The 26,737-nt window shown below is 47.9% G+C and overlaps 1 protein-coding gene across 3 annotated transcripts in view; it reads right to left on the bottom strand.

Annotated features, from left to right (window-relative positions):
• The window catches only part of LOC142008146 (mitogen-activated protein kinase kinase kinase 3-like), a 129,627-nt gene extending 112,433 nt beyond the window's left edge, over positions 1-17,194 (bottom strand). For all 3 annotated transcript variants that reach the window (XM_074985156.1, XM_074985157.1, XM_074985158.1), the window contains exon 1: positions 16,922-17,194. The gene's annotated coding sequence lies outside the window, so the exon portion shown is untranslated. The remainder of the gene's footprint in view (positions 1-16,921) is intronic.
• Between the last annotated feature and the right edge of the window lie 9,543 nt (positions 17,195-26,737).

Below are 26,737 nucleotides of genomic sequence, written 5' to 3'. Positions count from 1 at the left end.
GCCTGACTCTTGCCGCCCCTGAGTTTCCTGTTCCTGTCAGGGGCGGCAGCTGCTCCTGTCAGGGCCGGTGGCCGAGGATCAGTTTCCTGCTCCTGTCAGGGGTAGCACCCACTCCTGTCAATGGCAGCAGCAACAGTCAGGCTGCTGTCCCTGACAAGAGCAGGGAAACTGCTCCTGTCAGGGGTGGCAGCCTAACTTTTGGTTGCCACCTGACAGGAGTGGTTCCTGGCTCCCCTCCACTGGCTGGAGCCAGGAAACTGATCAAGGCTGCTGCCCTGGGACAGTTTCCTGGCTCTGCAAGGGGAGAGGAGCCAGGAGCCAGGCTGCTGCCTGGTTCCCGTCTCCCCTCAACTTGCACGAAAATTTGAGTCACACAGGGGTTGCAGCCTGCGTAACTCAAGGGTTTACTGTATTCACACGCACAAAGTTGCTCGCCTGCATGAGTGCCTGCCGGATAGGGGCCTTACGAAGGACTCTGCAAAAGCATGTTCTGTGCTATACACAACACTAAAGACATACTATAGGGAGCAATCCCACACTAGCTGGCAGAGGGGACAGATGACTTAGGATGCCTTTTGGTCTCTAAATTTTGTGCATATGTACCTTCTATTTTCGACACTGATTTTTGGAGTGTGTTACCCTCTGATGGCTCTCTCATTTATGCTAAACAGCAAAACAAAAGGTTGATAGCAAACCAGAGCAAGCGGCTTCATAACACAGGTTGAACCATGAAAGAATTAAGTCATCCAAGTAACAATTTACCACCAAGTGGCCTTCACCTTTGGTAAAGCCCAAGGCACACAGATCTTCTCCATCTTCCTGTGGAAGGCACTGAAGGAGACTTAATAAATGCAGAGTTACTTGCTCCCTTGAATGTTTATGTACTTACCCTCCCAAAAGCAATTCCATATCTAAGTAGCCAGCTCTCTCTCTCCCATGTCAGACATGCAGGAACTGAGCTCTATGCAGCTGAAGGGTGTAATGAGAGGAAAAAGGAGGAGTGCGTGGGTATTTTTTTCTTTTTTCCAGTACAATATGGGCCACTCCCCAGGGAAGCAGCATTTACAGTGAATTTCACCATCATTTATTCATGCGCCAAGTAACAGTCTGATTTTCATAAACCCAGGAATGGCTATGCAGCAAGTTGCAGCCCAGCCAAATGCATTGTTCCAAAATGCTCCAATGTGCTTTCAAATAAACACTCATGCTGTTTTGTAGACCTTCTGCAAAATCCATTTCCTGAAAAATCAACATGAAACCTACAAAATCTGCAGGATCTGGAGTGGATGACTTTCACCCCCATTATGATTAAGAAACAGAGAAGTCAGAAGAGCCAAATCTCAGCTTCCTACAACTACATTCATTTATGTACTACCTAGAATCTGACCAGTGAGGAAGCAACGTTGAATGGTTACAGCATAGGGGAAGGGAGTCAGGAATTCTATGTTCTATTCCCAGCCCTGATAATAGATTATTGTGTGACCTACAGTGCTCCCAACTCTCGTGAAATGTGTACGTTCCTTAAAGCACCCAGCTCCTGTAGCCATGTGAGCGTGACTAGCACCTTTCAGTGCTCCTGGCTGCGGCAGAAAAGCTTGGAAGTGTGAACTTTTAAAAGCTGCAACACCCAAATGCAAAGAACAAGAACTCAAACTTTTTTTTATAAGGCTCATGACTTTTAAACTCATCTCATGATTCAGGGAGGGAAGCAGACATGATTTTTGAACAGTTTGTGCTGGCAGCTCTGGCCCATGGGCAAGCCACTTACCTTCTTCATGCCTGTACTTCACAGCCTTGTTGCAAGCATTAAGCTGCATCTACATTAGCAAGTTCTTTCGAAAGAGCCCATGGAGCATCTACACACAGAAAGCGTTTTCAAAAGTAAATCCAAGAATGTGCCACTCCTTTCGAAAGCAGTCTCTCTTTCCCATTTCAGGAAGAGCACCCCCTTCTGAAAGCTTCCTTTGAAAGAAAATTTGTGTAGACGCTCCACAGGGCCCTTCTTTCGAAAGAACAGTCTTAATTTTCGATCCCTGGCCCATTCTTTCAAAAGAGCCGGGGCTGTGTGGACACTCTCTTTTGAAAGAGCAGATCGCTCTTTCGACCCGCTTGTGTGTGGGGGGTGCACTCTTTCAAAAGACGTTCTTTGGGAAGAGATCTTCCGGAAGATCTCTGTAGTGTAGATGTAGCCTTAATGTTTGCAAAGCCTTTTGAGATACTCACATGAGGGTCACTGCAGACGTGCGGAATATGGTTTGTTTGTGCTATGCGCTGGAAGCCCTACTGCAAATGTCTGAGTCTTATAAATTAGCAGCTATGCAAATAATCAAAAAATTAGTATTAAAAGTATTTTGACTTAAGTATTTCAATTTGAAATTAAGAACAAACCAAGGATGCTATCTGAAAAAGTATTAAAAAGTACAATGAAAAAAATCCATGCTAGCACAGCACACAACATTGTGCTCCCGCTATACTCACTTAAAGCAGATGTATTGCCTTTGAAGTCAATAGGTCAAGCAAACAAACCGGGTGCAGCTCTGTTTGTGGGAACTATGCTGATACAGGATAAGTGAAAGCAGAATAAGGCACAGCACAGCTAACAGCACAGTGAACTCTACTCTACAGTTCATTTTTACAGTCATTGATGGAAACAGGAGCAGGATTGCTGAGCAGAACCAGAGTAAGTGAGGACCATGTCTCTATCACTGATTGCTCTCCGTGCTGGCTGTGAAGTACACCTGCTTGCCACTCAGTTTAATCCAGTTACATCACGAAATATCTGTGGTATTCACTGTGGTTATCTGCAGACCATAGAAACTCACAACTTCACAGTGACACAAGAGTGTCAAAAAGCATAGCACTAATCCTTAAGAATCTGATTTGTTGCTCAACACGTATCACCTACAGCACACTTCCGAGTCAATCCAGCAGCGGTACAGACACCCGGCCCACCCAATTCAGTGCAATGCATATTTAGAATGGGAACGATCACTTTTTGCATTTTTTGTGCTTAATCATCTCAAGATAGGCCTTGAGCCTTTAAGCTCTGCTCAGGGAAGTAGACACCTTGAGTATCAACTGCCCGAGGTCTGCATGAGTTTGGCTAGTCTGTTTTACTTATTAGATACTATTAGGCATTTTTTTAGATTATTAAACAGACACCTTTGCCTCAAACCTAATTACCTATGACTGCCATAAACATGGGAGGCTGTATTTATTTCCTTTCTGTTTTTAAATTCTGCAGCCTTGATTCTCCATTTCACCAGCTCTCTCTAAGGTGTTTACATCGAGGTACAGCGGGTGTAAAGGCTACCCTTTCTGACTATGTAAGTGGTCTGCACCTGCACAGTCCAGGTGTAAAGAACCATGCCAGGTGCAAGGCAGTGGAGAATCTGGCCTATAATTTCAGTTTAAGTGAAAATGAATGAAACCCAATTGGCCAAGATCTGAGCTGGATTAGAGCAGCTCTCTGCTGCCCTACCAGTGCAGAGTGTCCATAAAGCTAGCTATTACCTGGCCACTGGAAGAACAGGCTGGAGCTCTGAGCTGGACTATATTTTTAATCCCACTCCTATCTCACCCCAAATCCTGACTTCCACACTGGTTCTTGCATTATCATCTCAACCCCACTTGAAAAAGCGGCAGAACCTGCAAAAGAGACAGTCTCCCTTCCCATGCTCAAAAAAACCCCAAACTGTTCCCTGTGCATTAACCCACCACCCAAAATTCAGACACGATTTTTACCACTGGGAAAAAAAAAAAAAATCTTGTTTAAACCATGTAAAGAAACAATAACTCCAGTTGTGAAGCTACAAATTTCTTTCTAGCCTCACTCAAATTTTAGTATTAAAACCTCTATTTTAATTTTATTTTTAAAGGGATAATCTTGCTTTCCATTGCTGAAATTCTATTTACAACAAACCAACAAGCGATTTAGTGTTCTCCTGTAAACTATCACAGTCTGGTTCTTTGGCCCATCTATTCCCACCTGCAAAGTACATTTTACCCACTCCCATTCTTATGGCATTCAGTCCTGTGGTTCCCACAGCTACCCAGTTCTGCAGGGCTCTAGGTCAGAACTTCAGGTGGCACAGAGCTGTCACAGTAATTTCTACACTGATACCTTCCCTGCAGTCAGTATGGTCAAGGCAAGGGAGCTTTGCTGAGATATCCCTATGTCCTAGTGACCTCATGCTAATAGGATAGTCCCTGGAGGCCATAAGCAACTGGCATAAAGTCCTCAGATATGCATTTCTCATAATCACATAAGAACCACCCAGAAAAGAAGGGATATGGACCTTGGGGCTGTGCTATATTGGATTGGGCAGGCACACAGGTAGCTTGAGGTCACTTTTGCAACCTTATCTAACTTCTCCTCTCCTGAATCAACTACTCATCCACAGCTCAGGGGCCAGCCCAACAGAGTTCTCAGTTATGTGGGCAATGCAGGAGGGTTACAGCACACCATGAGGTTGTACTGAGACTTTATTAGGGTAACAATGTATTTACACCAGGTTACGTGACAGCAGACTCCACATCAGCCTGCTTTAGTGTGCAGAGCACAAATCAAGCACTTTAAATGCTTCTGACTGGTGAAAATATTCCCAAGACTGGAAAAAAAAACACAAGAACTACCTGGATTTTAAATTCCTTGGGGCAGGGACCCTCTCTCTGTGGTGTGTTTGTGCTGCATTCAGAACAACGGGGTCCTGATCATGGCTGGGGCTGCTCGCTGCTACTCCAATATAAATGAACAGCCTTAAGAGATTTCACTTCTTTCTCCACTAGGTTATTGCAAGGTTTCATTCCACAGGATCGGTAAATAATGGAGATCCTTATATTTTTCCACAAATGCACATATTTGGGGAAAGGCATGACAAACCTCAGCTTAAAAAGCAATTTGAGAGATTTAAAGAGACCACTTTATGTGTTTAAATGTTCCTCTTGAGCAGCATATTTTCAGGCAAGACCGTCAGAAACAGATCCAGATGATGTATATCAAGCTAATATCAGTGTCTTCAATAAACTCCACCAATGTACATATGCTAAGAATCTGGCCCGGCTAGTTCAAGTACAAAAGTTTATACTCTCCACCTAAGCTGAGTCAGCTGTTCCAGTCTTGCACGATGTGCACATAGGCATAAAAAGAAACCTTCGTTCTTTGCTGGCAAATGCTGTCAAGTTTTGAAATTCTCTCATCTCTAGGCTCACCAGGAAGTACATACAAACCTGCTCAGTAACACTGTCTCTTTGTTAACTCCCTGGCTGCTTATTGGCTAGGTACCTTTCTGCATTGCTGCTGTTCCATGAAGGACCTCCCTGGACTCAGTGGAGAACCAGAGTTTCACCAGCACATTGGGTGTGTTTCTACCAGTCATATCTGGGAGGTTTAGCCATGGTCAAAGGGCCAGCAAGAATATAGGCACAGAAAAAGATTTCCATTAATGCTGATTAAGTGCTTAATTGCAGCTGGTGTTGCAACATACATGGATCTTTACCAGCCTTACCCCAGTATGATTTAAATGTCGCAATTACTTTTCAGTTGCCAGCAAGACAGGAGTGCAAAACCCAACATGCTGGATACAGCCCAATTTTCACTCTACCCATCTCGAACTGCCCTGTGAAGGCTTCTTCGTCATCATATAATTGTGTGGTTATCTATAACCAGAAGGGACCTTGAGAGGTCATCTAGTTCCCTCCCCAGCACTCATGGCTTGACAAAAATATTACCTAGACTATCTAAACCTGCTCTTAACCTCCAATCATGGAGGTTCCACAACCTCCCTAAAAAATTTATTCCAATGCTGAACCAACTTGACAGGTTTTCCCTTAAGTCCAACCTAAACCACCAACATTGCTGCAATTTCAATCCATTGCTTCTTGTTCTCTTAGTCTCATCAAGTAAGAAGAACAACTGTTGTCCTCAGTCCTTGTAACAACCTTTTTTGTACTTGTAAGTTATGTTCCTTTCTCAGAAGTCTTCTCTCCACCAAACTAAACAATATTTTTATTTTTTTTTCGTACCTACCCTCATGTTTTCTAGACCCTTCTTTTTTTGTTGTTTTTCTCTGGACTATTTTCATCTGTCCACATCTTTCTTGAAGTGTGGTGCCAAGAACTGGATGCAATACTTCATCTGAGACCTAATCTGCGCAGAGTAGGACTGGAAGGATAATTTGACGCTTTGCTTACAAACCTGCCGACTTTCTAACGTGCTTTCCGTGGTCCTGCCCCAGGCCCTGCCCCCACTTCCTCCAACTCCCCCTCCTCTTAGCTCTTCCCATTCCTGCTTTGCATCTTCCTGTCCCAGATCCACTCCTCCCACAAGCACTCCCCCTCCCACACTCCACCTCGAGCACCAAGGGACAGCTGATCCACAGCCACTGGGAGGCGCTGTGGGGAGAGGTGCTGAATGGCAGTAGACACCGGGGGTGGTAGAAGTGCAGAAAGGGGGGCTTAGCATCCACCTTTTTCCCCACCCATGAGTGCTCCAGGGCTGGAGCACCCACAGAATCAGCTCTCATGCTTACAACACTCCTGATGACTGAACCACTGATAGATATTCTCTGGGAAATGATTTTCCAACCACCTAAACAACCATCTTGTAATAGAGCCATCGGGGTCGTATTTCTCTAGTTTCTGAGCAGGTCATGTGAGACAGTATTAAAAGCCTTATTAAAAGCCAACATATACTACATCTACAACTCTCCCTCTTCCCATACATAAGGCTGTAAAGAAATCCGTTACGTTGTTTTGACATGACTTGTTCTTGATACATCCATGCTGACCATTCCTTATCACCTGATTGGTTAATTATTTGCTTCATTATCTTTCCAGGTACGGAAACTAAGTGACTGGTCTGGAGTCCCCTGGGTTGTCCGTATTTCTCTTTTTATAGATGGGCACTATATTGGCCCTTTTCCAGTCCTCTGGACTCCCTCCCATTATTCATAGCTTTTCAACGATGATCACTAATGGCTCAGATACAGCCTCAATCAGTTCCTTGAGTATCATGGGACGTATTTCATCAGGCCCTGACAAAAGACACCTGACCAGTCGGTAATTTTTTAACTTGTTCTTTCCCTATTTTAACCTCTCTTGCAGATCTAAGATGGATTGCTAAGATCTGTGAACCAGCAGATCTTCCATCCCAAAAGCAGCTGCATACCACTTAAGAGAATCCTGTTTATAGGGTTCATCGAGAGTATTGGGATTCTTCATGATCGAGAACACCATGTGACTATTATTCTCATCTGCCAGTCCTACATTATGCAACTTCACAGGTACTGAGCCCACACACTAGCGAGAGTGAAGTCTCCCATCTATAACCTTGGTTGAGAGTCTGCTGGCATTTAGCTCATGTGGTAGAGCAGAAGGCTTTAGCCCTTAAGGTTACAAGTTCAACCCTTCTACCAACAACATAGGTCTGTTGGTGTCACAACTGGTTTAACTTACCTCATTTCAGTGGTATTTCTTTGGGCTTACATGAAAGGGAATCAGGCCTGACATAGCCATACAAAAAAAAATAAATCTGTCCAACACTGCAGAAAAGGAATAGAATCTTCTTTGGCTTGTTTCCAGCCAATCTGTTTTTATGCAACTTCCTCTGACAGTCTGCTAACCTTGCCATCTCATATTTCTGCAAACATTGTATCCCAATACATTCCATTGTGGTTCTACAAACAATCTTGTAGCACCTGAGATGGTTATGGCTCTGTCTTCCTGGACCGTGCAGAAACAGCAAAAAATAAAACCATCAGTAGGTGTGCTAAATAAATAAATTGCTTCTCCACTCCTCTTCACTTAATGGCCCAGATCAACACCCGTGTGGAAAATAGGGGATCCAGTTCCATCATATTATTTAGTGTTTTCACACACCTACCCCAGTAAGACAGAGCATGAATAACTCAGATATAGTGGTCTAAGAACTAGCACTGGTAGAGCTGTGTCTCTCAGAGGTGTGGATTTGTCGCCTAACTCCCTGTGCAGACAGCTCTCGATCACTGGAAAAGCTCTCCTCTCAATGCAGCTACCACCTCTCAGGGACACAGATTAGCTATGTCAAACAGGAGACGCTCTCCCCGTTGGCCCAGACACTGAAGCACTGCAGGTTGGTGGTATAGCATTTAAAGGGGAGACAATGCCTACAAAAATGAAAAAGATGAAATCTACAAGCCTTTCCACATAGCTCAAGATGCACAAAACTTTCTGTGTTTTGCCTGCAAGGGTTCACACCATTTACGCAAATAAACAAGCTTGGAAATCCCCTCCTGCCACTTCATCCTTCCTGCAAGCTGGACTCTCCCTAGATTGCTAAGGAAACCAGATGCCCAGTCCCAGCCAAAATAATGAGCTCACCCTTTCTTAGGGGAGCCTGCAGCATTTGTTATGAGTCATGGAAAGCAACATCTCCTTGCTTTGGGGATGTCAGGTAAGCAACTGGCCTTTCACATACCCACACAAGCAACATGAACCTCAGCATTTTTTTAAATTTATTTATTTAAACAAACTAAATAAAGCAGACTGGGCCATCTCTTGAGACACCAAAAAAACAGAATTTGGGCCCAAATGCCCTGGAATCCTAGATCCATTTCTGCCCCATGAGTTTTGGCTCCAGGACAGACTCCAAAGAGGGAACAATATAATTTCCTGGTGATGGTTTAAGCCTCATCTCGACAGCCAGACCCGAACGCGAGTCTCAATTTGCCCTCAAAGCTGAGCACAAAACCCAGTCCAGAGCCAAACCTCACCCTCCACTGCTGGGGGGAGGCAGAATAGCAACAGAAAGGAGGGTAGGGAAGAGGAGAAGGAGAGAGACAAGTCATATTCCATTCCAGAAGCCAGAACACAGCTTTACATTGCTCGACCGCTGCCAGCCTGAAGCTGATTCAAAAGACCACTGTTGTCAACCTGGTAGGAATCTCACCACCTTCAGCTCAGCTGCTGCTGGTGAAATGAGCTTGGTGCTACCGATGAACCTGATTGGTGTGCACCCTGCCCCCACCCCCATAGTATTTTTAATCAGTCCCTGGCTAGCAGACGTACCCTTCTGAATAGCAAAGGTCTAGTAAATTTTTCAAGCCGCACAAGGTCGTGGCAAATGGATGGAAACCTTCCACAACGTGGGCTTAGAAAGAACAAAAGGATCATCTACTGGTGCTTCCATGCCTCAAAGCAAAGATACGCAGATGTTTCGCTTGTGCGCCACAGGCATGGGGGAGGGAGCAGCAGGCTGTCTTTGCATGAAATCCTCCTCATTGCCATCTTTACTGCAGCCCCTGTTATTCTGAGGATACCTTCAAAGCCTGCCAAGGACGTGTCCAAAACTGGCCAAGACTGGATGGGTGGTTCAATGACGTAACTTAAGGCACTGAGCATGGGCCAGAAGGGTGGGCTGCTGCTAGCTCTTTGGACATCTGGCTGCAGCTGCTGTCTTTGGATGCACACGTGCTGGGAAATGAGCTTCCACAAAAGCATAAGCAACGTTCTGCTGGACTCGGAGACTCCTCTCCCTCCTGGCAAACAGACTTAAAAACTGCAAAACACAACACACCTCTGCACACCCCTAGGCAGCAGAGGACAGAATAAATAGGGAGCAGGAGTTAATCATGTGGCTGAAGGCATCGCTGGAAAGCACATAAATAGACCCGGATGAGTGTGATATAAGAACCCACCAAAAAGAAAGGGGCTGGGCACATTCAACAAGCCCATGGGAACCACACACACACAAAATGACTATTTAGCTGTGGATTAACAATGGGCCTTTCACCTAGGTTTCTGTATCTTACCCAAGGTCTGTGCTCCATCGAAGCTGCCCACCCAAACTATTCCAATTATAGTGACACATTCCCAGATTGGGGATAGCACCAAATAAGCCCCCAAATTTGGCCAAACCATGGGATGTCCCTCCGCTTCCCTCGCGCAGAGAAGGGGTGAGTGAACACACAATAAAAGTCTGGCACATATGCTAAAGATTATCAAAGCAAGATCCAGACTCAAAAATTCTCTCCTATCAACCTTGTTTCTTTTCAAGAAGGTTGCTGTCTCAAGCACCTCTTCTGACCACAGGAGAAGAGAGATGGTCTCCACGGTAACCAGAGCACAGTTCAGTGGACTTCTGCAGATCAAAAACTAGCCCCCTGCAGTTAGGTAGAGTCAAGCGGCCATGGGAGAAGGGTGGGAAGGGTTGAGGTAGAAGGGGACAAATAAAGGACAATGTTACATCTCTGCACAGCCAGCTCCCATGGATGTTCTGTTCTCAATTTCCACTATAAACTGCTTAGGGCAGAGAATCTGTCTGGAGTCAGAGCCCCACCCTAAGTCCTGGGGTATGCTGAAATGATGTACACTTCCAACCAGCTGACCCATGCTTAGCCAAGTGTCCTGCACTTCTCTGGCACTGGGTAAGCCACACATCCCAACTCACTGTCCAGTGGCTCCCATGTACTCCAAGTCATGGATCTCTACAAACCTCCCCCCAGCAGCTTTACCCCAGCTGGGAGTAAGCGGTAGCTAAGAACGCTAGTCAGTCCAAGTGCAAGGGCTGGGGAGTGGCAGCTTGACTCACCTTCACACAGCAGTGCCCCCAGAGCAGGGGTAAGGGTCAGGGTGGGGTAAGTCTGCACAGCCACTACCTATCCTAGACCTATTAGTCTCCAGTACTCCAGAATCTTCCCCCTCTGCAGCCGTCAGGGGCTCGTCAGTGCTGAGGTCATGTGAGGTTTTGTAAGAGCATTTGTCAAAGCACAGACCCCTTTCCCAGAGCAGGTAGACCCAGCATCACACAATGCCCCTTTCCTAACAACTGGCAAAACAGCAGCCACTAACTACAACGTCTTCTCAAAGAACCTGCCTCCCCCTCTTCCCTTGTTTCAGTTTACAGCTTCCATGCTACAATAGCCAGAAAACACTCCAGGAAATGTGCCGTGGCCAGAATCACGTGGCCTCCAACCCGCTCCTGCGGCTGGGTAATTTGTCCATTGCTTTTCAGGGCCTGATCCTACTTATTACTGGGTGACGTAGCCCCACCCTTTCCAGGATCTGGCCCTTCTTCACAGCCACTACACACGTGACTATTTGGACTTTGTCCCACACAGCTCCAAGTCAAACTCCCAGCTCAGCCCCACCCTCCTTCCTCTGCCACTGTTACTGCTTCTCCTCCTTGGGCTACCCCTAATTATCTCCCATTCGCCAGCTCGCAGAATGGGGGGTGGGTGGAACAAACCTCTCCTCATTGCAACTCCAATAGCCCCAGTGTAGAAGCCTCACTCTGCCTGGACTTTTCCAGGGAGACCTGCCCCGGAAGAAGTGGGCAAAGAGGTCAGACTGTTTTTTGCCTCACGTTTCTCACCATGTGGGTCTCTGCTTCCGTGGCATCAGTGGTACTGACAGTAGTAGCGCTCCTGTACACTGGGCTCCCGGTACCACATCATCCAGCTTTTTAGAGCAAGGCTTGTGAAATGGTGCTTAAAAAGTCAGCACAAATGTCTGCGTTTGTGATCCTGCCATGTCGGGGAAGGTGAGCCAGAGGGAGTAAGAAGTGAGAAGGTTTAAAGCCAGATTGGAAAGCCCTTACTTCAGCTGCAGGGAAATCCTTCAGTGAGACTCCTTGCAACAGGAGCTGCCTACCCAGCTGGCCCTTACAGCAGCATGGCCAACAGCCACTGCAGGCCTGGGGGTAAGGTATGGGGAGGGGAGTCCACTCCATGCCCCAGAAGGGGAGGAGCATCAGGCAGGAAGAGGCGGGCCTGAGGGCAGTCAGCCATTCGTGCCACCCAGAGCATGGCACTCAGAGCCACGCGTAGTGGTGCTTCTGAAGCATTTCAGAAGGGCCTGGGGCTCCATCCACTGCTGCTGCCACAGTGGCAGCAGTGGGATCCAGTAGCTCTCGGCCCATTTGAAATGCCAGGCCCCTGCGTACCTGCCCCCCTTACCTCTGCCTCCGCCTTAGCTTGACAAGCTGTGCATATAGGTTACAGCTGTCGGTGTTCCCCCCAGAAAAGGGGCTCAAAGAGCGTCAGGACTGTTGAAATCAGACACTGCTGACTATTTGCATGCGGCATCCCTAGGGTCCACTCCTGCTCCCACTGAAATCAGCAAGCCAGAGATGCAGCTAGCAGAGAGTTGGGGGGCATACGTCCCCACCAACCACTCACCTTGTGACTGATGTTGTATATTGCCCTTACAAAACCTGCCAAAGAACCTTCCCCCATCGGTAATATGACTGCCCTTCTGCCACGAGCAATTTGTTACCGGCTCCAACAGAAATGGGACCCCCTGAAAATGTTTTAAATCGTTGAAGTCATTTTAGTATTAGTATTATTACAGATCAGTATGGGATCATGCTTATTGGGTGGTTGGAGGACAGCGTGATTTTAACAAAGATCAATAGCGATGATAGACTTCAACAGAGGCAGAGATTTAAAAGCACAAAAAAAAAAAAAAAAAAAGAAACACACACCCTAAACAGACAACTCCCAGCCTAAACAGAAAGACTATTTCCCTGTCTACGGAAAGAAACGAAGACTGAACCATGTACGACCACTGATAACCGCAGTGCTTTAGGAGTAGACATCTGTAGAAGCACAAAGATTCCCCATTAATGGGCACTGTACCAGGCAACAAACAGAAGAGATTTTACTCTATCAGACTGAGATAAAATTTTGCACTCCGATGGGGTCTTTCATCGAAGGATCTCAGAGGGCTTTGAGCTCAAAGTTCTAACAAGCTGAATACACAGCACCCTCTGCAGCAACGATCACCATTACGCTTTTCAAGAGGGGAACAATGCCACAGACGATTTGCCCCAAATCCTGCAGTCATTCAATGGCACACGAGAATAGAGCCTGGGAGTCCCAATGTACTTCCTCGAGTAAAGGTCAGCCTAACACCCTATTGGCTCACCAACCCTATTCCTTTACACTGTGCAATATTAGGTGCCAACTCAACATCTGTCAAGCACTGTGGGGGCAGGCGGCAGGAACACAGCAATCTCCACCACCTTATTTTTTATGGCAGCCCCTGATTCATGTGGCGAGCTCTGAAAACTGACACCCGCTCAGTACAGCTGACTGCAACAAAAGAAACACTAGCTCTGTTGGCAGACAGGGCTGCGCAGCAGGTGTGAAGTCCTGTAGCCAACTAACTGCTCTACCACAACGGGTAACTCAGGCCTTGCAGCTGCAAGCCACATTATTCCTTTGATGCTTTCCTGAAGGGATTCGCAAAGACAACAGGATTAGTCATTTCATCTTGCCTTGCTTTAAACAAAAAAAGAAGTTCATGGTAAGTCCATACACTGCAAAACTCAGGATTAGTTGGGCCATACAGAGCTTTCTGGGAAGCCTGAAGAGCATCTGAGATCTCAGACAAATAAAACAAACACCGCACCAAATTCCATATTGCCCCTGTTCATCGGTTGAGAAATGGTTTTTCCCTCTGTGCTATAGAGCAGACGTGCCGTATACTCTTTTTGGTTCTAAGTTTGTAATCTAAATCAGTACCTGGCAGGCAGGGCAAAACAATAAATCAAGAGGAGATACTTATCTTGAAGATACTTCTACAGAGGCTGGCAAGTCAAGTCCTGGTCCCACCGGAACTCCCTTGGATGGAGGCAGGGTCACAAGAGGGTGCTGAAATCACTGAAGAGGGACTCTAAACTCTTCCCCTCTCCTCTAGGGGCCTGTGGTCTGTTTCAAGCAGGTGGCAGGAAAGAGTTAAGAGTGGGTGGGGTGTCATGGGTGGAGGGGCAAGTCAGCTGGAACACAGCCTTTAACCCATTCCTGCCTGGTCCCCGAGCCCTGAAAACCAGCAGAAGAGCAGGAGGGAGGGGCGAGTCTGTCTCTTCTTGGACGTCCCCAGCCTTAGCACGCAGAGTCCTGGGGAGGATCAGATAGGGAGACTCACCCTCTGTACCTCTTTGGCCTTGGGTTGTGGGGGGCATGCTTTGAAGTGTACATTCAGGAGTTATTTGAAGTCTGTCCAACAGTGCAATAGAGCCTGTCATCAGACGACAACATAAGCACTTTGGACACAACGCAGGAGGCAGCACATTCCTAAGACTTTAACCCAATCCATGGGCTACTAGCAAAGTAGCCCCTCGCAGCCTGTTGGAAGCTCCTCCAGTCCTGGTTCCAGGCTGTGTCTGTTGCACGCTGCCTCAAAAATGTGGTTATCCCATTTGCCTAACACGCAAGAGGTCCTTGGTTCAAAAGCAGGCAGAGCCACTGCCTCAAATCAAAAAACAAACCTTCCTATTGGCATGTTTACACAGTGAAGCTGTGGGTTTCTAACGGGAAACTAAGGCACATGGAAAAAAACTAAAGGCACTGAAACCATTTTAGAGGCGGAACATATAAAAGAGCCTTTAAATCCACAACCAGACAGGCCCACTCAGCCATGCCTTCTGGCACCAACAGAGGTTCTTTCAGAAGCTATCAAATCTCTGGAAATACAACAGACTGTGCAGTAGTGTACAGATGAACTCTGATTCTGCAAACAGCTCATGGAAGACCTGAAACAAGTACAGCATCCAGGGGATTAGATCATAGAGATCCGTGGTGTTAAATTCCCAAGGAGCACAGCATTTGCTGTACTTTAAGCATCTGCAAGGAACATTTCTGCGCTCTCTAGAATCAGTTTTACGCTTCTCTTTACCTAAAGCTTTGACAATCTGAGCCTAGGGGACTGGAAAACCAACAAGCTACCACGCATTCTGTTGCCGTCTACCCTCCATGGAACAGGCCAGAAAAGCCCCTTGGATCATCCAAAATCTGCATTTACTAGTCCAGAAACTCCACTGGAGGCCCACTCTTGTTTCTTAACAATGCTCCCAGGGCCCTGCTTCCTTCTATGACTGCTCAGCTCCACAATCTTCACCCACATCCTCTGCTCTGAACTTGCAAAAAGGGAAGGGAGCATTTGATTTTCAGCCCTGACTCATGCAGAACTCCTCCTGCAGGCAACCTGTCCCTTGACACAAACTAAGCTCAGGTCTATGTGCAAAAGATCAAACAACAATCCCTTGTAAAACATGAAGAGGATGGCATCACAAATTCAGTGGCAGCGGCACAAATTCAGAAGCTTATCTAGCTGGTGAGATGTATGCTTTTTTCCACTTACATGATACACCAAAATTAAGATTCCCTCAGACTCACGCCTACACACTGGCATGAACTTCTGGCTCCTCACACGTCATCTCTCAGTCCAGCCCAGCCCTTCTGAAGTTTGCTGCCAGCAAAATTAACTCTCCTGTAACATCAAGCTGCCTGTCCCAATATAGCATAATTTGTGATTCTACAGCGATTCTGTGCTGCAACCTGCAAACACAAATGAAAAACAACTGGGCAGAGGGGAGAACCGGAGCCATATTTCTTGGCTCTACTGGCTTGCGATGGACAGTTGTTCCAAATACAGAGGTGTGGTATGAGCAACCTCTCTGATGCCAAACTGCCTCGTTCTTCCCTGAAATACCTCCCTCAAACCCACACCTGCTGCAAACCCTTCTGAACTGACTCCTCTTGCTGACTGTATCATTGAGCTTGTTTTGTGACTGAACTGTAGCCACATAGCACTTGTCAGACTCTGCAAACTCTCCGCATGAAGGAGTCCCTCTGATGTCAACAGACTCTGTACACACAATGGCTAGGCAGATTCAGACCTTTACATTGGCGGGTGTTGAGAGCAGGAAGCCCTGCTGGCTTCCATGCTCAGGAAAAGGTCATGTACACTTGTGACAACAAATCAGGGACCAAATAACTGCAAAGGGTTAAACTGAGGTCCCACTGGGCCCAATAACTGTATATAACTCCATTCCATATGTACCTCTAGTAAAATCTTGTTGTTGGCTACAATCAGTGTTTCCTGCGCAGCTGCCCAAGCACTCAGCTTACAGGTGAGATTCAAGTACTGTCCAACTGACTAGCACAGTGCCCAGAGCCACGTACCATGGACAGCATGTGTCTATTGGTGGTGCACATCTCCACATGCCTTGGTGCACATAACAAAATTATTCCACCCTGGATGGAAAAAATTAGAGGAAACACTAGCTATAATAGATTAATGGGCCTATAATCTATGAATTATGCTTTCTATTTAAGTATAGCCCAGAAGCCACAATTATCAGTCAGGACCCCACAGTGTTATGTACTGTCCAAACAAGAAACAAGAACAGGGTCCCTGAATCAAAGAGATCTAATCAACCAGGCTGGTGTACAGAGAGAATGCAATTTCACATGGGCATTTCTGTGCCCTTTCTCTACTCCCACCCACCCTCTGACCTTGGACTGTTTTAAAGTACAAAAGCTTTTCAGCTAAATACATCGGTTAATCTGTGAGATCTATATAAAAATGGCCTCACTTCCAAGGCTGGAAAAGTTCGAGCAACATCTCCTCATGGAAACTTAAGCTGCTCTTGGGAGAAAGGGAAGGGATGGGGGAATTTCTGCCTGTTCAGGTCTGTGTCCTGCCCTGCAGCACACCCAGCCGTTCACCTGAAACGTTCTGCCGAGCTCCCCGCCCCTCACCACTGCACAACTGCTGGGGCCTGCTCGGCAGAAAACCCAGGTGTTTGTTTCGCAGTGTCAACATCCAGGACTCCGCGAATGGGCACCAAACAAGCGTCAGAGGCGCTTCCTAAGGGCCCGGCAGCAGCCGCTGTTCCTGGCACTCCATGCAACCAGTGCTCAGAGGGCACGGAAATGCAGGAAGCCTGCAATCAAAGCGCGTGTGCGGATATATGCGGCGGGAGGGAGGCTACAACCCTCCAGCTTGGAATAATGCCACATGAACGGGAAACTCATGGCCAGGGAGGAGAACGCAAACTTGCTGCCCAAGCCGGGGGCTGCAAAGGACCTGGACAGAGAGAGACAGGAGCCGCCCGGCAAAGGACCTGGAAGGGACGGATGGATGCTGCCTGCCTTACCTGCTTCACATCTGGCGCTCCAGAGCGGATACCTTCCGCTGCTGCTGCTGCAAACAACGAGGGGAGGCGGCGGAGGGCAACCGGAGCAGCTCCCGGTCGGATCGTGCCTCCGCTCCGCTCCAGCGCCTGCTCCACGGGCGCCCCCAGGTCCCCGCGTCGGATCCGCCCCGCGAGTCAAGGGCAGCAGCTGCAGGCGCCGCGCGGAGAGTTGCGCCCGGGGGCTCAGCTCGCTGCCCGGGACGCGGGGGGCGGGGGCGGGGGCGCGCGAGCAAACTTTGCGGCCAGTTGTTGCACAGCTGCAGGCGGGGGGCGGAAGCGGTGACGTCCGACAGCCGCAGCCAATAGGGCGCAGGCCGGGGGCGGGGCGGGGAGCTGCGAGCGGGCTCCGCCTTCTTTGCCGCCTCTGGAGTTGAGTGCCGCTTCCCCGTGGACTCCTGGTTAGCAAAACCAGAGCCTCTCCCACATGCCCCGTCGTGGGGTGGCTACACTGCACGCTGCGCCTGCATCTGGCTCCCAGGAGCCCGCTGTGGGGCGGCCTCTTTTGATTGGAGGTATTGCTGGGGGCGTGCTCACCTGTCGCCCTCTTTAATTAAACGTTCAGCATTAGGACAAGTACCGCGGGTAGCCCAGTTAGTCTGTGTCTTCAAAAACAACAAGAAGTCCTGTGGTACCTTAAAGACTAACGGATATTTTGGAGCATAAGCTTTCGTGGGCAAAGACCCCCAGGAAAAGCTTCTGCTCCAAAATATCTGTTACTCTGTTCTATGCTGGAGGACTTGTTATCATTAGGGCAAGGACCAATGGGCTTTCATTGCAGATAGGGAGGTGTAGGTTGGACATTAAGAAACATTTCGGGAGCCAGGACTAAAGAAAAGTTGGGGAATACATTGTCCTGGGTGGTCCTAGAATCTCCCTCATTGGCAATAGTTAAGAACAGGGGGGATAAATACCTAACAGGGATGACCTAGATCGGGGTCAGCAACCTTTTTGTGGCAGAGTGCAGAAATTTGACCTTTGGACCTCTATGTATGGTCTGAATGCTGGTGAGTTTTTAAAGTCGCTAATAGGCCTACTTACAATAGCTTCATTAATAAAGGAAGATTCTGAATTTTCCCATTTAGGAGGTGGTTGGTAGCATTCGCTGATCTTTTGTTAATCCACAGGTGCCATGGCTTTAAGTAAGCTACAGGCTGCATGGCGGAGCAGGACTCCCACCTCATGTGCCAGTGAAAATCAGCTCACATGCCATTTGGCACGTGTGCTGGGGTTGCTGGTCTAGGTGGTGCTTGGTCCTGCCATGAGAGCAGGGGAATGGACTTGGCAACTTCTCGAGGTCCCTTCCAGTTCTGTGAATCAATGATTAATTTCTAGAGCATAAGGGACAATCCTAGAGGGTTGGTAACCCCAACTCTGCTGAGGCCAGGGGTGGGTCGCAGCCAAGCTTCCCTGTAACTTGTGCAGCCACTCAGGAGAGATTCCAATGCCGACCAACTGATTAGCAGAGCATCCAGAACTAGGTTTGTGTTTCATGGTTGCACACATTCACACATACCACAGTGCACACAACATTTATTTCACACATGGCTGGAAAAAAAATACATATGCAGATGGAAGAAATTAGAGGGAACATTGTTCAAAGCCCAAGAATCCCCTTGTGAGCTGGGGCTAAGCCCTGTTATTTTGCAGTGTGAATGCACCTGACGCTGCTGGCCTGAGTCTGAATCTCTGTACAGTGCAAGAGGGACATGATAGCATGGCTGGGAGACCTGGCGGCAGTATTGTAAACCTGGGTTTTACAATGCAGCACAGACATTCAGCCCAGGCTTGGAAGCCCCGGGGTGTACAATGCTGCATAGATAATAATGACAAAGTTCAAGTCAGCCTTCTCCATCACACTGGCTGCAGCTACACTACATTCCCCTTTTGGAAGAGGAATGCAAATATGGTTGATCAGAAATGCAAATGAGGCACTGAGTTGAGAATAATGCACCTCATTTGCATAAGGGTGGCCATTTGCTGTTCCAGAAGTGCTGTTTTCGGAAAAAAAAAAAAGCAGTGTAGATTGCGTTCATTTGAAGGGAAGCCCACTTTCAAAATCACCCTCTTCCTCATATTTTTCAGGAAGAAGGGTTCTTTTGAAAACAGGCTTTGTTTTCGAGTGAACTCCATCTCCACTGCTAGTTTTTTTTTTTCTGAAAACAACACTTCAGAACAGCAAGTGGCTGTCATTATGCAAAGGAGGCATGTGATATGTAAATTAGCACCTCATTAGCATTTCCAATTAGCCTTATTTGTATTCCCCTTCTGAAAGGGGAATGTAGTGTAGCCACAGCCATTACAAGGGGACCTCTCTGCTCTGACAGACACAGCACAGGCCAGAGGACTGACCCCTGCATCCCGGTATCGCAACCCAGTGTGTAACAGACCTTCTCTGTGTGACAGCAATGCCAGTGGGGGTTGAGTTATTTCATTTGCTTTGGTATTGCCCCACTTCCCTTGTGGAACAACAAGCAGTCCTGTGGCACTACAGAGATCAACAAATTTATTAGGTTTCATGGTGAGCTGAAAACACTAAAAACATGGGACCTAATTCTCAGTTATCCCATCCTTGTGATTGCAGCAAGGAGAGGAGTGTCAAAATTTTGCTTCAATAGCCTGTCTTATAACCTGCATTGAGGCTTCCAGGGCTTCCCTGGTGTAACTTTAAATTTACACTGTGCTTTCCAGGGCTCCATTGTCATCCCCCTTGCCCCCATTTTAAAGGCAATTCAGCATGGGTCTGCAGTCTGCTGTGCTTTAAGGGTGAAATTTACCCTTGTACAGATGGCCCAGCACACAGCCTATGGTTTTAAATCCCACCCAAGACCTACGAATTGTGTTCAAGTGAGGCAGAGTCTTCAGATTTTATTTCACCCTAACTGGATGGATGTGGGAGGGAAGGAAAGGACAGATGTAAGGTCTGTAGCATTGGTACAGATATCATAGTTGAGCACTTCCCAGCCTCTTTCCTTACCCCCACCCTGAAAAAATCCTAAACCTCACCGGCTTCTCCTTAGCTTTTAATGATTAGTTGCTGCAAGAAAGTGAGAATCATTGCCTGTCAAACTAATAGAAGCACAACCCAAGGAGCTCTCCGAAGAGGTTCACATCTGACGACCTCATCTATAATCACTATGGCTTATTAATAGAATCCATAGAAACCCTTTTTGTGTACACCAAACAACAGTGCCTGGCTCCAACCCAGATCTCTGTGTTTCCTCCCTCCAGCAAGTATTTTACTAGACCCGCTGGGGTTTCAGTGCAATCAAGTGGTTTTTCACGCTGTATAGTATTTATGGAGCTGACAGGAGATTTTTAGGAAGGCTGAATTGTTGTGAGAGTTAGCCTCAACTCAAATTTCCCCTCCTAGCTTCAGCAGAGGTGGAAGAATCTCCTAGTTACCTGGCTAGGGGAAGGAGACTGCCCTTTGCTCTCATTCCTGCAGCGTGAGGATGTTACTTTACAAGTGCTTTGGCTCCCAACCATGGGAGATGCGTGTGAGGAACTCATGGGCTGCATGCGCACACACACGCACACACACACACACATACACACGCACACACACGCACACATTTACTATAGAAATCATTCACAAACCTTTCCAGCTGAGCACTAAATGCTGGTTCTTGAGCTGCAGAGATATAAGCCACTGACCAAAAGAGATATTCCCTCAGCTCCTTTACTCTTGTTGGCTTCTAGCCACAGAGACTTAAAGCATTCTGTCACCCACTCACCCATGAAATTTGAAAACAGTGCATTATACATGGATGGCCACTGGCATCAGAGAATCTTATTGGCTGCCCTGGTCTGGAATTAATTCAGCAGTATCCTAACTCTGCTGCCATTAAATCAGTGGGAGTTTTACCACTGACTTCACTGGAAATGGAGTTTGGCCAACACTGAGTAGGGTGGAAAACCCCACCCCAGGTGATTACTCTCACAAGCTTCTTTAATGCTTCAGAAATGAACCTAGTGGCATAACACAATGAAAGATGTGGGTATTCCAGCTCTTGGATGATAGAAATACCTCAGGAAGACCAGGATTTAGTGCTCCACTGGTGTAAATTGGTTGGCAAGTAGCTGGAGGCAATTTGACTTAGTGGACAGAGCACTGGGTTGGGGTCTCTATTCTGCTTCTACAGGATGACCTGAGCCAGTCAATGCCATGCTCTGTGCCTCAGTCACCCCCTTTGTAACATGGGGGTAATGATACTGATCACCCAGGCCCCACCTCCACTCTACCCCTTCCCCCAATGCCTCACCCCCACTTGACTTCTTCCTGCCCTTATTCTGCCCCTCTTCCAAGAGCGCCTGTAGTGGGGTGAGTGTCCTCCTACTCCAAGGAAAGGGTTATGGCTGGCTGGGGGAGCGTGCGCAGCTCCAACAGCCAATGAGGGAAGCGATCCTGGGGGGAACCAGTCAGAGGACAGCTTGTTGGAGCCGCCTTGCGTATAAGGAGCTGGATCTGGACCAGGTGATGTGCAGAACCAGCTCCTGGAGGGAGCTAGCACCTTAGATAGGGCAGTGCTGGGCAGGATAAGGCGATCTGACGGAAGGCTCCAGCCTGACTCCTCCCAAACTGCAGACCCTGAGGTAGAGGCCCAGAAGGTGCACAGAGTCACAGGGGAAATGTTCCAGGGAGTAAGGCATTGAAGGGGAGCGACTAGGCCGCTAGGCCTGACCTCAAAGGACTTGGCCACTAAGGCCTGATTGACGGAGTTACTAAGCCGTGTAAGGCTACTAACAGGAGAGCGCCACTAGGGGGTGGATCCCCTTGGAAGAGGGGCAAGGCAGGAGGCCCTATCACAGTGCCCCATATTCAACTGGTACCTGCCTGTCAGGGGAGGGACACAATCTAAATGGAAGGCACTGGTCCTGCCCCTCCCACGTGGTGCCCAGACCCATCTCCACCCCACCTCCTGCTCCACCCCTTCTCCCCCACTGCCTCCAACATACTGGCATTAGCTGGTAAGCAGCATGCCAGAGGCACAGGGAGCCAGGAGTTGGTGAGGAGAGGCCCATCGGTGGGAGCTCAGCACCAGTGTTCCCTGTAAGGTGAGCACTTGGGAAGCCACCCAGCAGAGATTTAAACGCCAACCAGCTGATTAGCAGAGTGCCCACAGTGGGCAACTTGTTTTTCTACTGGTGCCACACATCTGCACATGCCTCAGGACACATAACAAAGTGTATTCTGCACATGGATGGAAAAAAATGAGAGGGAACATTGCTTCGCACTCATCATTCCAATGCCAGCCCCAGAGCATGCATGGGGTTGGCACCTATGCTTTAAGATCTACAGATGGAAAGTGCCCTGTAAGTGCTGGGTGATAACAATTGCAACAAGTTCAGCCTTATTCCAGTGAATCCATGGAACTATGGTGAATTATGCCAACGGGGAGCTGGCCTGAGCTCTGGTGTTATTCTGGGCCCCCATTAATGATCTGTGGGATTTGTAAACCCTGGAAAAAGCAGAACCCCCATACAGAGATTGAATGTGTAGGTTGATTAAATATTTTGGTGCAGTTGTCATATAATACCACTAATTAGTATTAATCTGCATGAATAGCCTTCCTTCACATTCCTATAGAAAAGTCCGTCAGTGTTGTTGAGAACAATATCATTTACTTACATTCTAACTTACATAGTGTGACAGGGTCAGGCCTGAGGGCTAGCTTCCAAGGGGAGAGAGGCAGCTCTAAAAAGAAAAAACAGCCCTTGCAGCTCAGGTGCTATTACAGGCTGAGTAGGAGTGGAGCTGCTTACAGGAAGGCTCAAACCTGGGATCTCTGGAGCTTAGTACAGGCCCCTCTGCAGCTTGAGCTAAAAGCCAGCTGGCTCTCAGCTTAGGCTGTAGAGAACACATACTTTCTCTGTGATGTAGTCTAGGTACCACTACATGGGGCAGTTAACCACACCTAGGTGTGTGGGTTACAGAAGCAGTAGGGAAAAGCCTGCTATAAAACAATTAGAGCCAGCTGGTCCCAACTGAGGATGCCACAGGCCTTTTAAAAAGCCTCCTCTCCCCGGCCCCACCTGCCCCGCCAGTAGGGAGAGGGGAGAGAGTGAAAGAGGAGGTTGGGGGAGGAGTCTTAGGCTGTGTCTACACTTGCACTCCTCTTTCAAAAGAGGAATGCAAATGAAAGAAATCAAAAATGCAAATGAGGCTTTGATTTACATATTGAACACTTCATTTGCATAATCTCTTTTTGGAAGAGATTCTTTCGAAAGAAAAAAAAGCAGTGTAGATGGGGCTCTTTTGAAAATAAACCCCATCTTCGAAAGAATCCTTCTTCCTGAAACAAAATAGGAAGAAGAGTTCTTTCGAAGATGGGTTTTACTTTCAAAAGCACCCCGTCTCCACTGCTTTTGTCCTTGCAAAAGAATCTCACCCGAAAAGAGATGCAAATGAAGCACATGATATGTAAATCAGTGTCTCCTTTGCATTTTTGATTTCCCTCCTTTGCATTCCTCTTTCGAAAGCATCGGAGCATCGGCATCAGAGACAGCAGGGTGAAGAGCTCCTGCAAGGAGTGGTTGGAGCTCCCAGCTCCTGGTAACATCAGGGCCCAGCTGGGACAGACTCAGCCCAGTTGGACCAGGGGTTACCTGCTGCCCTTGAGCCAAGGGACCAACACCTGAACCCTGGCAAGGGCAAGTGGGCCTCATACTGTGGGACTGTGGACTGAACAGAGGTCTGGGGCCCAGGAGCAGTACTGACCCTGCCATTATGCCTTCTTTTCTTTTTGATGCAACTGTTAACATGTAACTACATTGGGAGGTGTGCGGAAGGCAAAAAGATTAGTTTTATTCAACTTTATCTGACTCTTACTATTTGAGGCTCAGTTTGGGTTTCTGTGGGACATGAACACATATCCCAGAGCACTGACCAGATTCCAGCGCCCCTTAATACACTGTGTCCTAACCTAAAAATCTTCTGTGCTTTCTGTTTGCTGCAACGTCCTTTTCCAGCTCCTGTCCTACACTGTGGCCTGGTCAGCAGTGTGTGCTTTTAGACAGCTGTCAGGCTTTCTTTTATGCGGGGGGGGGCTTTGTGTCTGCAGTAAGCAAGTTCCTGCCTATACTTTGGTCATAAAGTGCTTTGAGATTCTCCATTACCAATAATGCTCTGTGTACTTATGGTAACAGTATGTTATCACTTGGTCACTAAGTCTATTGCAGGAAAGCTTCAGTTATCCTGCTTTTTTTTTCTAAATACATAAGTGTTTATGTCACAGAAAAATATTTCTGGATGAAAGCCTGGATTGATGGGAAATTTAAGTAGTAAGACCAAAGGTCATGATTTTTTGCTGTACTGTAGCCTGCTACCCCTTCCATAGCCACACAATCCATTCCAGGATTTTGGAAGATTCTGTGTGTGATACCAAGCAGCACTGGGTGTGTTTTCAAAACAAAAAAAGCAGTAAAATAGCACTTTAAAGACTAAGGGTGTGTCTACACTTGCATTCCTCTTTCAAAAGAGACATGCAAATGAGGTAATTTGAAAATGCAAATTAGGTATAAATTTGCATATTTGACACCTCATTTGTCTATTCTAATTTTGAAAGAGCTTCTTTCAAAAGACGAAAGCCAGTGTAGACGCTGCTCTTTTGAAAGCAAACCCCGTCTTCCAAAGACTCCTTCTTCCCATTAAATAAAGGGAAGAAGGATTCTTTTGAAGATGGGGTTTACTTTTGAAAAAGCAGCATCTACACTGGCTTTCTTCTTTTGAAAAAAGCTCTTTTGAAATTAGAATATGCAAATAAAGTGTCAAGTATGCACATTTATACCTCATTTGCATTTCTGATGCACCTCATTTGCATACCTCTTTCAAAAGAGGAATGCAAGTGTAGACACACCCTAACAAAATAATTTATTAGGTGAACTTTCGTGGGACAGACCCACTTCTTCAGACCATAACCATACCAGAACAGACTCAATATTTAAGGCACAGAGAACCAAAAATAGTAATCAAGGTTAACAAATCAGAAAAACATTATCAAGGTGAGCAAATCAGAGAGTAGAGGGGCAGGGGGGGATGAGTCAAGAATTAGATTAAGCCAAGTTTGCAAAAGAGCCCGTATAATGACCCAGAAAATTCACATCCCAGTTCAAACCACATGTTAATGTGTTGAATTTGAGTATAAAAGAGAGTTCAGCAGCCTCTCTTTCTAAAGTAGTGTGAAAATTCCTCTTCAGTAACATGCAAACTGTTTTGTTAGCCTGGGGAGCATAACAGGGTCCTATTTGCATCAGTCAGCCTCAGCACAGACTCTTCCTTCTGTTCACTATATGCATTCACTCATCTCCCATTAACTGCAGAAAAATGAGACAGTGGCTGTGTCTACACTACAAAGAAATTTCGAAAGGGGGAACATTGAAAAAGAAAATGGAGATAAGGGATTTCGAAATAGCGCGGCTACACACACAAAACGCTGTGCTGATCCGCTATTTTGAAAGAACACCCTCCGTTTTTCGAAAGACAGCGTCCACACTGGAAAATGGGCTATCTTGAAATAAGCAGATGGGAAACATCACGCACAGGGTCACGTGGCTGACAAGCCCTTCCGGGTCACACAGCCAGCAGCGCCCTTAAGGGGCCCCTCCCAAACACATCCACCCTGCACACACACAGCCCAGCAGAGCAGTACACAGCACTGCGTGGACTGTGCACCCAGAACCAAGAGGAGAATGGAGGAGCAGCAGCTGTCAGAGTCCGATGCTGGCACCATCACTGGGATCCAGGCGGTCATTGCCATCCTGGGCTTGGTGGGTGCCCTGGAGCCCATCTTCCCACCCACACGTGTCCTACAGGCCCTGCCAAGGGGGCAGCCACCACTCCCCATCCCCCATGGCGCCTCTGGAGCCACCCCAGCAGTGGGGACTGGTGGGAGAGGCTGGTCCTGGGCCAGTGGGACCACGAAAGTGGGCTCGCCAACTTTAGAATGACGAGGCACACATTCATGGAGCTGTGTCAGTGGCTCTCACCCGCCCTGCAGCTCATGGACACCTGCATGCGGCCCGCGCTCTCAGTCGAGAAGTGTGTGGGGATTGCCCTGTGGAAGCTGGCCACCCCGGACAGCCATCGGTCAGTGGGGCACCAATTCGGGGTGGGCAAGGCCACCGTGGGAGTCGTCCTCCTGGAGGTAAGTCAGACAAGGGCCCCCCCCACACCCTCCCCAGGAAGGGGCGGGGGCCCCCAGGTGAGGGGCCTGCAGGGGTCAGGGGGCCCCCCGATGCACAGGCCCACATGTCGGTGCCTCCCTACAGGTGGTCCAGGCCATCAACTGCCTCCTCCTGCAGAGGGTCATCCGCCTCGGCAACTTGGATGATGCCATGGCGGGATTCGCAGCTCTCAGATTCCCGAACTGCTTCAGTGCACACAATGGCACACACATTGCTATCTGCGCCCCAGACCATAGTGCAGGACTCTATATAAACCGCAAGGGGTACCACTCGGTGGTGCTCCAAGCGCTCGTAGATGCCCGGGGCCTGTTTACTGACATCTGTGTTGGCTGGTCCGGTCGAGTCCATGATGTGCGGCTATTCCGCAACTCCTGGCTGGGGCAGTGCACGGAGGAGGGCACCTACATCCCTGCCTGGGAGTTCCCCGAGGGGGACACAACAATGCCAGCCTGTATAGTGGTCGATGGGGCGTACCCATTAAAGCCATGGCTGATGCGCCCCTACATTGGGCACACCACCACCAGCCAGGATGTTTTTAATGCCCGCTTGAACCAGGCTCGCAATGCTGTTGAGCGGGCCTTCGGACGCCTCAAG

Source organism: Carettochelys insculpta, chromosome 2 (assembly GCF_033958435.1).
Source record: "Carettochelys insculpta isolate YL-2023 chromosome 2, ASM3395843v1, whole genome shotgun sequence".
NCBI classification, from domain to species: Eukaryota; Metazoa; Chordata; order Testudines; family Carettochelyidae; genus Carettochelys; species Carettochelys insculpta.
Note: the sequence above shows the minus strand (reverse complement) of the source record. Positions and strands in the feature narration are given on the sequence as shown.